This window comes from Vigna unguiculata, chromosome 10, assembly GCF_004118075.2.
Source record: "Vigna unguiculata cultivar IT97K-499-35 chromosome 10, ASM411807v1, whole genome shotgun sequence".
Lineage (NCBI taxonomy): Eukaryota > Viridiplantae > Streptophyta > Magnoliopsida > Fabales > Fabaceae > Vigna > Vigna unguiculata.
The window spans coordinates 17,855,411-17,865,931 of record NC_040288.1 but is presented as its reverse complement, the minus strand read 5'-3'; positions in this window follow the sequence as shown (position 1 = coordinate 17,865,931).

Sequence of the window (10,521 nt, the reverse complement as noted above, 5' to 3'; positions counted from 1 at the left end):
AAGTATAATGTATATATTCTTATCTTCACGAATAACTTCCTTTTATCATTTTAAAAAAATAAATCTATTATTTTATTTTCCATCTATATAAATATTTTTTTTCAAAATAATATTAGAATACAATTTTTTTCTTGAATATTCATAAAAAATGAATTTGCAAAAGGCTTATAAGATAAAAAATCATGTTAATAACTCTTAAAATAATATTTTATTATCAGGTAAGACGATAGAAAGTTATCTTTTTTTTTCAAGAAAGAAAGAAAATAAATGAGAAATTAGAAAAAAAAATGAGTTTGTGTCTATTTTTTTTCTTCAACAAAAAAAATGAAAACACATGAGAATGAGAGATGAATACAATTTGTGAAAAATTAGAAAGACAATGAAAAATAAATAAAAAATATCTTAATAAATATTTGGTTTAATCATTTTTTTTGTTTCTTTATTTGTCCAAAAATGTCTAGTTGGTTGTTTAATGTTTTTTTAGTCTCAATTTGTTGAAAATTGAAACGGTTAATAAGGATGTTTTGCTTTGTTGGTGCAATTAACATAATCGTAGTGTTAATTTTGATGAAAAATATTTTGATCCTTTTCAAAAAATTTAATGAAAATAACCAAATTGCATTAACTTTTTAAAAAATCGGAACCAAAATAAGACTAAAAAATCTAGATGACCAACTTTGTTAAAATTAAAGGTTGTGTTTTATAAAAGAAATAAAAAGTCACACAATTCAATTTCCATTAACTTTTAAAATATACTACATTTAATTTTTTAAAAAATTAAAAATTTAAAAGATATATATAATTTAAAATAATTTTAAAAATATAAATATAATTTAAAAAAATTCAAAAATATACATATAATTTTTAAAAAATTCAAAAATATTGGGGGGCCATGGCCCCTCCCTGCCCCTTAAATAATTTGTCCCTGCTAGTAAGATATGTGTGACTTCCATGGGAACAACATCACATAGCACCTCATCTTTGTAGCTTCCTATAGGGAAGGTAATTAGGACTTGTTTATTAACATCTATTTCTCCCTCTTTACTTATCCAAGCAAGCTTGTAGGGCTTAGCATAAGGAATGGTCTCTAAGCTAAGCTTTTCCACCAACCTTGTGCTAGCTACATTGGTACTACTTCCTCCATCAATAATTAGAGAGCAAACCCATTTGTTAATTTTGCATCTAGATTGAAAAATGTTTTCTCTTTGAGTTGGCTCAATCTCACTTTGATCTTGACCTATCATGCGCCTTAATAACATAGGGTCTTTCTAAAAAAATTTAGTTTTACTAGAGGAAGAAGATTCTTTTGAAAGAGAATGGGGAGATGAGTGTTCACTTTCAACATCATTACTCTTCTTTAAGATCATGGTCCTTTTGGTTGGGCAATTTAAAGCAATGTGATTATAACCCAAACATTTAAAACATTTAATGGAACTTGATCTTTGAGAAGTGGAATGGTGAATGTGATCACTTGGTGACTTACTTTTACTTGGTGGTTCTTGATGAGAGTTAGAAGGGAACTTATCATGTTTCTTTTTATCCTTTCCCTTCCATGAGTGACTAAAGTAGTGGTTGGGTGAGTAACTCTTCTTTGCCCTTCTTTTTCTTTTCAATTGAATTTCAATCCCAAGGGCAAGTGTGAAAACATTTTCAAGAGTGGAGTACTCATACAACTCTACTTGGTCTTGTATGTCTCTCCTAAGACCACTCACAAATCTTTTTATTTTCTCTTTGTTAGTTTCTTTTATTTCAACCCTACGCATTTGAGACTCTAATTTTTTAAAGTACTCACTCACACTCATAGGACCTTGGTGAAGCCTTTGGAGCTTCAAAAGAAGTTCCTTCCTATAGGAGGGAGGAACAAATCTAGCGCGCATAAGAGTTTTAATGTCCATCCAAGAAGTCGCGGGTGCCCTTGGTCATAATTCTTACAAACTTTATGCCACCAAGTACTGGCATACTCCAAAAATCCTAAAACTACTAGATCAACTTGTGCTTGATCCTTTACATGATTTTCATTGAAAATTTGCTCCACTTTAGCTTCCCAATCAAGGAAGACTTTGGGATCACTTCCACCATAGAACTTAGGAATCTTTGGAGTTTGCTTTTCTTGTGTTGGGTTGCGCCTAGAATGCCCTCTTTTCCTAGCCTCTCTTTCTTGCTCTTTAGCTTCAAGCCTTTGAATGTGCTCTTGGATTCTTAGGTAACTTTGGTCCTTTTCTTTTCTCAATTGTTCAAAGGACTCTTTCCTAGACAACTCCAAATCCCGAAGCAATCTCATCAATGTATTGTTTTTGTTTGGAGTAGGTGCATTTGATGAACTTGCCATGATTCCTACAACAAAACACTCAAAGCCAATACAAAATAAATGAATTAGGGGTTAGACAACATGAAAACCGAGACCAATTCCAACCCAAAATTCAACCCAAGTGTTTAGATCACACTCCCAAACTAACAAGGCAAGGATAGCACTCATCCGTGTTCTCGAAGATTCATTTGCGGTCAGGGTATCACCAAATTTTGGTAAAGACTGATGATGTGCAAAAGATGACCTTCAGGTCCCAGTATGGACACTACGAGTATGTGGTTATGCCTTTCGGTGTGACCAATGCTTCGGTAGTGTTCATGGACTACATGAACAGGATCTTTCGGCCCTTCTTGGATAAGTTTGTCGTAGTCTTCATAGACGACAGCCTTATCTATTCCAAGACTCAAGAGGAGCATGCAGAACACCTGAGGTTGGTGCTTGGTGTTCTGAGGGAGAAGCAATTGTATGTCAAGCTGTCCAAGTGTGAATTATGGATGGATGAGGTACAGTTCTTAGGGCACGTGATATCCGCTCAGGGGATAGCGGTGGATCCAGCGAAGGTTGAGGCAATGGTTAAGTGGAAAAGTCCCAAGTAAGCAACAGAGATCAGAAGCTTTGTGGGCTTAGCTAGTTACTACAGGAGATTCATAAGGGATTCTCCAAAATAGTGGCACCCTTGACGCAACTCACACGGAAGGACCAACCTTTCACCTGGACGGATAAGTGTGAGGAAAGTTTCCAGGAGCAAAAGAGAAGATTAACCAGTGCTCTGATACTAGTGATCCCAGATGTCGGGAAGCCATTCGAGGTCTATTGTAACGTTCCCCATCTCAGACTTGGTTGTATGTTGATGCAAAAGAAGAAGGTTGTGGCATATGCCTCGAGACAACTCAAGGTGCATGAGAGAAACTACCCCACTCATGACTTGGAGTTGGCGGCCATAGTATTTGCCTTGAAGATCTGGAAGCACTATCTTTATGGCGCACAGTTTCGGGTGTTCAGCGACCACAAAAGCCTTAAGTATCTGTTTGATCAGAAGGAGCTGAACATGAGGCAGAGGAGGTGGATGGAGTTCTTGAAGGACTATGATTTTGAACTGTTATATCATCTGGGAAAGGCGAATGTAGTGGCCGATGCATTGAGTAGGAAGACTATACATACTGCATATCTTATGATCAAGGAGGTGGAACTACTAGAGCAGTTCAGAGATATGAAGTTGTAGGTGGAGTTGGGGTTCGAGTCCATTAGGTGTACTACCTTAACTATATCTAATGATTTCTTGGATTCAGTTAGGGAGAGGCAACTATTGGATGCCAGCTTGAACCGGGTACGAGAACAGCTTGGGACAGATGAGGCAAAGGATTTTGCTTTGGGTAATGATGGCATACTACGGTTCTAGAGCAGAGTGTGTATACCTAATGATGCTAAGGTAAAATGGTTAATCCTTGAGGAAGGGCATAAGAGTCGTCTTAGCTTGCATCCTGGCATGACTAAGATGTACCAGGATCTCAAGGAATCCTTCTCGTGGCAAGGAATGAAGAAAGATGTTGCACAATTTGTATCCGCTTGTCCGAACTGTCAGAAGGCAAAGGTGGAGCATCATAGACCTGGTGGGATTCTACGGCCCTTGGAGATACCAGTGTGGAAATGGGACAGCATCTCGATGGACTTTGTGACCCATTTGCCACGAACTTTTAGAGGGCATGACACCATATAGGTGATAGTGGATCGATTGACCAAGAATGCCCATTTCTTGGCGATGAACTTGAGGATGTCCATGGCAAAGTTGGCCCAAGTGTACATTAAGGAAATTGTAAGACTGCATGGGGTACCTTCGAGCATTGTATCAGACAGGGATCCACGGTTTACATCACGGTTTTGGCAAACCTTACAGGATGCTTTGTGAACCAAGTTGACCATGAGTTCAGCTTATCATCCCCAGACCGATGGACAATCTGAGAGGATGATTCAGTCTCTCGAGGACTTGTTAAGGACATGTATACTGGAGCATCTAGGTGCTTGGGGTGAAGTTTTGCTGTTGATAGAATTCACCTACAACAATAGCTTTCATGCAAGCATTGGCATGGCACCATACGAGGCTCTATACGGTAGGAAGTGTAGGACTCCCCTATGTTGATATTAGGATGGGGAAGTCGTGTTGGTTGGACCAGAGTTATTGGAACAAACTACCGAGAAGGTGAGGATGGTGAGGGATATGATGCAGGCCTCTCAAAGTAGGTAGAAGGCTTATGCGGACCGTAGGAGGAGGCCTTTGGAGTTTGCAGTTGGCGATCATGTGTTCTTGAGGGTGACTCGAACCACTGGTGTGGGAAGGGCTTTCCGCTCAAAGAAGCTTTCTCCTAAATTCCTTGGTCCCTATCAGATCACGAGAAGAATTGGACCAGTGGCTTATGAGATAGCCTTACCCCTTGAGTTGGCGAACCTTCACCCGGTGTTCCACGTCTCACAGCTGAGAAAGTATGTGTTTGACCCGGCTCATGTGTTGGAAGTCGAGGATATACAGATCAAAGAATACCTCACTATAGAAGTACCACCTATCTCTTTAGAGGATAACAAAGTTGAGGAACACTGAGGAAAGACAGTCAGCCTGGTTAAAGTCATATGGGATCGGAGGACAGGTGACACAACTTGGGAGTTAGAGGAGGACATGAGAAAATCACACCCGCATCTGTTTGTCTAGTTAGTCTTTATTTTCGAGGTCAAAAATTTTCTTGTTAGGGAGAATGTAAGGCCCACTTATATTATGTCTTATTTTAGAAGGGCCACTCTGAAACAGATGGGCCTAGGGCTGGCCCAAAGGATAAAATGAACCCCAAGTCTGCCCTAACTCACTTTTCCTGCTCATCCTCAGAAAACTTTAGAGCTGCAGCCGTCTCCCGCCCCGTTAGGGTTTGGTGTCACCTTGGTCAAGCGAGTTCGAACCAGTGTTTTCCTCTTCACGTGAGTATTTCCCTCCATCGTGCTTGCAATTTCTGCTATTGTTACTTTGGGTAGCTCATGTCTCTACTGTTTTTCTTTTTTTCCAGCTCCTTAAGTCATCCCTAAGCTAGCATCGGAGCTGCTGTGCTAAATAAGTTTGGTCTAGGAGTCTTCTGCTAAACCCTTCCAGGTAAGGGAAGCTAGACCATTTAGTTCCGTATTTAAAGTGTGTGGTTTGTCCATCTGTTGCGTGCATAAAATAATATGGAATGTGTATGTAATCGTGTTGAATGATTGGTGTGGGAGTGTGCTGTTTCTGGATTGCAGGTGTTGAACAGTGGGAGGAACCTGCTGTTTTCGCCTAGGCGAGCTCATCTCGCCTAAGCGAGAATAGCAGTACCTCGCCCATGAGTTTTTCTCGAATACTCGTTGAGGCGAGCGAGTTGTGTTTTGAGCGAAAGACCATCTCGCTCACGTGAGATGGCCTCGTCTAAGCGACACTTCATTAAACTCCCAGGCCCTTTGACGCAGTCTCGCCTAAGCGAGAGCCTGTAGCTTGAGCGAAGGCACTCCCCTCGCTTGAGTGAAGGCCTCTGGCTTGAGAGAGACACGCTGTAGGCCGTGCTATTTTTCTCTATTTGGTAGTTATGGATTGTTTGATGTATGAATCTACTCTATTTAAAGTATGAGGCTTGTGAAACGCATGGAAATCTGTGGTTATTAAATTGAATGAATGGTTTTGGTAGGAAATGGACATGAGATTTAAATGAGATGGTTGGTACCAAAGAGACATGGTTATGGTGTGGAAATACAAATCTGTATTCATGCTTCAAGAAGGATAAGTTGGTATTGATTCTACATTTGTATATGATTGAGTATCGTTTGTAAAGGTTGGCCTGAGATTATTTGCATGATAAATATTGTTCGATTGTTTGAGCATGGTTGGTTGTGGTCAGTGCATAAATCCTTGAAATCTCTACGTGAGATTTCAGTGTCGTGCTTCAGTGGTCGGGACGTAATTCCATGGCCTCTGTTAGTGGGTGTCCATGGTGGTGCCCCATCTATATAACTTGGTAAGGATTCAAGGTAAGGATATCATCCTGACACTCTAAAGAGTTAGTTAGTCTCACTTAGAGCGGACTGACTCTTGTGGTGAGAGTAGCAGAAGGCTCGGAACTCATTAATGGCTAACCTTGTGTGTGAGGGAATTGATTCATTGTAACACTTGTAACACATAGCTCGAGGGTGAGCAGCTTGGGGATGAGCAGCTTGGGGGTGAGCAGAGGTATCCACCACAAGTGCAAGCATCCGTTGAATCCGACCAGGTTATATGTATTTGGATGAGTCGAGTCGAGTCTTAATGTATTTGATTGAAAGGTCATAACATGCTTGGATGATGTATGTATGTTGGACTGCGAAAGTATATGTGATTGTATGATAAAATCTTTTTGGCTCTAGCTTACCCTTGGTTTGTTTGATTGTCTTGTGTGTGGTTCTTCTCTTTTGCGATGATCATCAAATTATTGATGTGAGCAGAGGCGAGAGGTTCTCGCGGTCAATAGGAGAATGGTGACTCCGCTCTGTAGCTGCCTGGGCTGGATCCTGTTTTGTGGTCTTTCTTTTAGGGCCACGACCCATGTAGCATCTGTCCTTTAAATTTCCAATTGGATTACTGTAGAATATTTGTAACTGTTTCTTTTTGGCTCCGTTACGCGTTTTGGTTATTTGTATGAAGTTACTTTTAAACTCCGAGACTGCGCTAAGATATTATTCTAGTGTGACGCTTCCTTTAATTACGTTATTAATTAAATAGGATGTTACAAAATCTGTTTTAAGTACAACACACCTAGAAATTATGTTAGTGGAGCAGAACAAAACTAAAGAATTAAAACTACAAGCAAAATGTTATTGTGATAGAAAAGATTAAGAAGGAAGTGGAAAAGATGAAACTAGTATGGAACATGCAGTTGAGGTAAAAGTCTAATGTGCTTTCCATAATGTAACTGAACTGCAACTAAAACTAAAAAAGGAACCGTTAGCATCCACACTAAATTAGAAAATGTACATATGTTGTTTACAATTCCTAACCTAAAGTTAATATGAAAAAATTTACCAAAATCTAAAATGAAGAAAGAAAACATAACCTAATAACACATTCTAACTCATTCAACAACAAAGTAAAATGTAAACATCACAACAAACTAATAAAACAAACATAACTGTAGAAAAACAAAAGAGAACTCTCCCAACACCCACAAAGTTTAACAATTAAGGCTCAAGTATCTCTTGGTGTAGAATATTTCAAATTTTTGCACAATGTGTGTAACATGTTAACTACATAATCATCACAAAGGCAATGCAATGAACCTGTTAAAAATGCATTATACTCATGAAAGAAATTTCTATGTGGATACACACCATAAAATTGACCTCTTTTAGGGAGTCTAGGTAGAAAATATACACCACGACCGGGGCGACCCAAACGGGCCCGACAACCCGAACAGGCTCGACGACCCGGACGGGCCGGACAACTCGGACGGGCCGGACAACACGAATAGGCTTGATGACGCGAACGGGATGGATGACCTGAATGGGCCCGACAACCCGTTCGGGTCTTCGGACCTGCCTGACCCATTCGGTTCTTCGAGCCCACTTGACCCATTCGGATCATCGGGCCCGCTTGGCCCGTTTAGGTCTTCGAGCCCACTTGGCCCGTTAGAATCTTCGAACCTGCCTGGCTCGTTTGAGTCTTCGGACCCACCTGGCTCATCACGTCATTGCGCCCGCCTGTCCTGTTTGGGTCATCGGGCTCACTCGAATTTCCGGATCGTTGAGCCTGATCGACTCGTTCGGTTTGTCGGGCCCGCCTAGCCCGTTCATATCTTTAGGCCCGCCCAACCTCTTATGGTCGTCGGGCCTGCCCGATCTGTATGGGTCGTCGAGCAAGGCCCGTCCAAGTCTGAATTTAGCGTAGTCCATCTCAACCTTTAGTCTAACCCAACTAAAAATTTAAATTGAAAATTTGGATTGGATTTTTTGGATTATCCATATTTAAAAATCTTGATTTATAAAATTGATATCCAATCCATAAAATATATAAAATGTAGATTAGGTTGAAATCCAGATCCATTAAATGGATTTTAAATGGATTGGATTTTTAATAAAATGGATTATAAATGGATTGGATTGGAGCAAAAGTGAATTGGATCAAGAAAATTAGATTTTTTGTCCACCCATACTGACTAAGAACAAAACTTCGAGAACACATTGTCTAAAATTCAAAAACTCCACTAGAATTGTGAGAGTAAAGAGGTCAAAAAGATGAAACCAATTCAGGGTATGCAATTGCGGTAAAAGTGTGATGTGATTTTCATGTTGTACCCGAGTTGCAACCAACTCTATAAAATGAACCATTAGCGTCCAAAGCAAAATTAGGAAAGATACATCTGTTATTCACTATTCCTAACCTAAATTATATGAAACAATTTTCCAAAATCTAAAATGAAGATAGAAACCACAACCTAATACCTCATTCTAACTCAACAGAAAAAGAAAATGTAAACATAACGACAAACTAATCAAATATAAAAAACTTCAAAACGAAAAAAGAGAACTCCCTCCACCCCCACAAAGTTTAACAATTAAGGCTCAAGTCTCCTTAGAGAATATGTCAAATTGTTTCACAGTGTATCTAACATGTTAGCTACTTAATCATCATGAATGAAATACAATGAACCTGTTGGAAATGCATCCTACTCATGTCAGAAATTTTTACATGGATACACACCACAAAATTGTCTACAATTAGAGAATGTAGGTGGAAAAGCCGTAAAAGGCACATAAAATAGTGACCCAAATTTACCTACACAAGTTCTAATGGATGAAAATTAATGAAAAACCGACTCCTAACAAAACTTCAGAAACCCAGTGATTGAAATATAATAACTCCAATAGAAAAGCTAAAATTTGCAAACTACATTAAGCTAGCCTAAAAATTGTAAAGAAATTATCCTAACAACTTTAAAATAGTAAAATATAACTAGAAAACAAATCAAACTACATATGACCAGTGTAAGACCCGTGAAAATTAAATAATTAAATAAATAATTAATTAATAAATACGAATAGTGTCAACACTCAATTTTGTCCGATTAATAAAAATGATTAACTAAAAAAATTTTATTTTTATTTTTAAAAAAAAAAGAAAATAAAAAAAAAACATTACAAAAATCAACATTAATTTGAATGTACATATATACTCCTTTTCTTTTATTTATTTATTTGTTTTTATTTTTAATTTTAATTTTAATTTTGTCTTGCTTTTTATTTATCTATTTTATTTATTTTATCTTGTTTTATTTTATTTTATGTTATTTTATTTTATTTTTTACTTCACTTTATCTTATTTTATTTTTATCTTTTTTAATTTCAATTTCCATTTTATTTTTATTTTCACACCATTTTGTTTTTCTGCTCTTAAAAAATATAAAAAAATATATATGAAATAAAAAAAATAATAATGAGAGTCATTTGACTTGACTCTGCCATGCAAAATATGGCTAGATTCATACGTTATCTGGTATTGGGGGGGTTTTTGGACAAAAAAAAGGAATGTTGGGTATTGGTGGTCACTGTGGCAGCAACCAGGGGAGGTAGTCTGAACATAGCAGTGCAGCCATGGCTAAAAGGGAACTCCACACATAAGCAAGAAAAAAAGGGAATTGAAAAAAAAAGAGGAGTTTTACACAGGACCACGAAACAGCAAGAGCAACACACAGAGGCTAACTTGAAAAAAAAGACAACGAAAAAAAGAGAGTGAGGGGAGCTCGCAGAGGCTTGGGAGAACAAAACGAAAATCACAGTGAAAAGAAAAAGGAGCAAACACGAGTGAAGGAGCATCAAGAGGTAAGTATCGTTGCCGTGAAATAAACTGCAAATGTATGTGACTTGTGTGCATGGTTAAACGCCCGAATGTGATGTTCTGTTGTGCCCTCCTGTTGCGCTCTTTTGCTTGATTGATTCATACGCCTGCTTTGTGATGTTTTGGTCTCCATTTACACTGTGTTTATGCCATCTAAAAAAAAAGCAAAGAAAATCAGAGTCCGACACCTTCACCATTCTATCACCTTCTAAGCTTCCACATTCACTTCCCAACCGAACCCCACATCCACGGTTTCCCTCCATTCATCCAACACCAAACTTTTCTTTCTCATTTTTTTCATTTTTTCCATCACCATCAGATTCATACGCCCACACTAGCCTCGAATTCATTC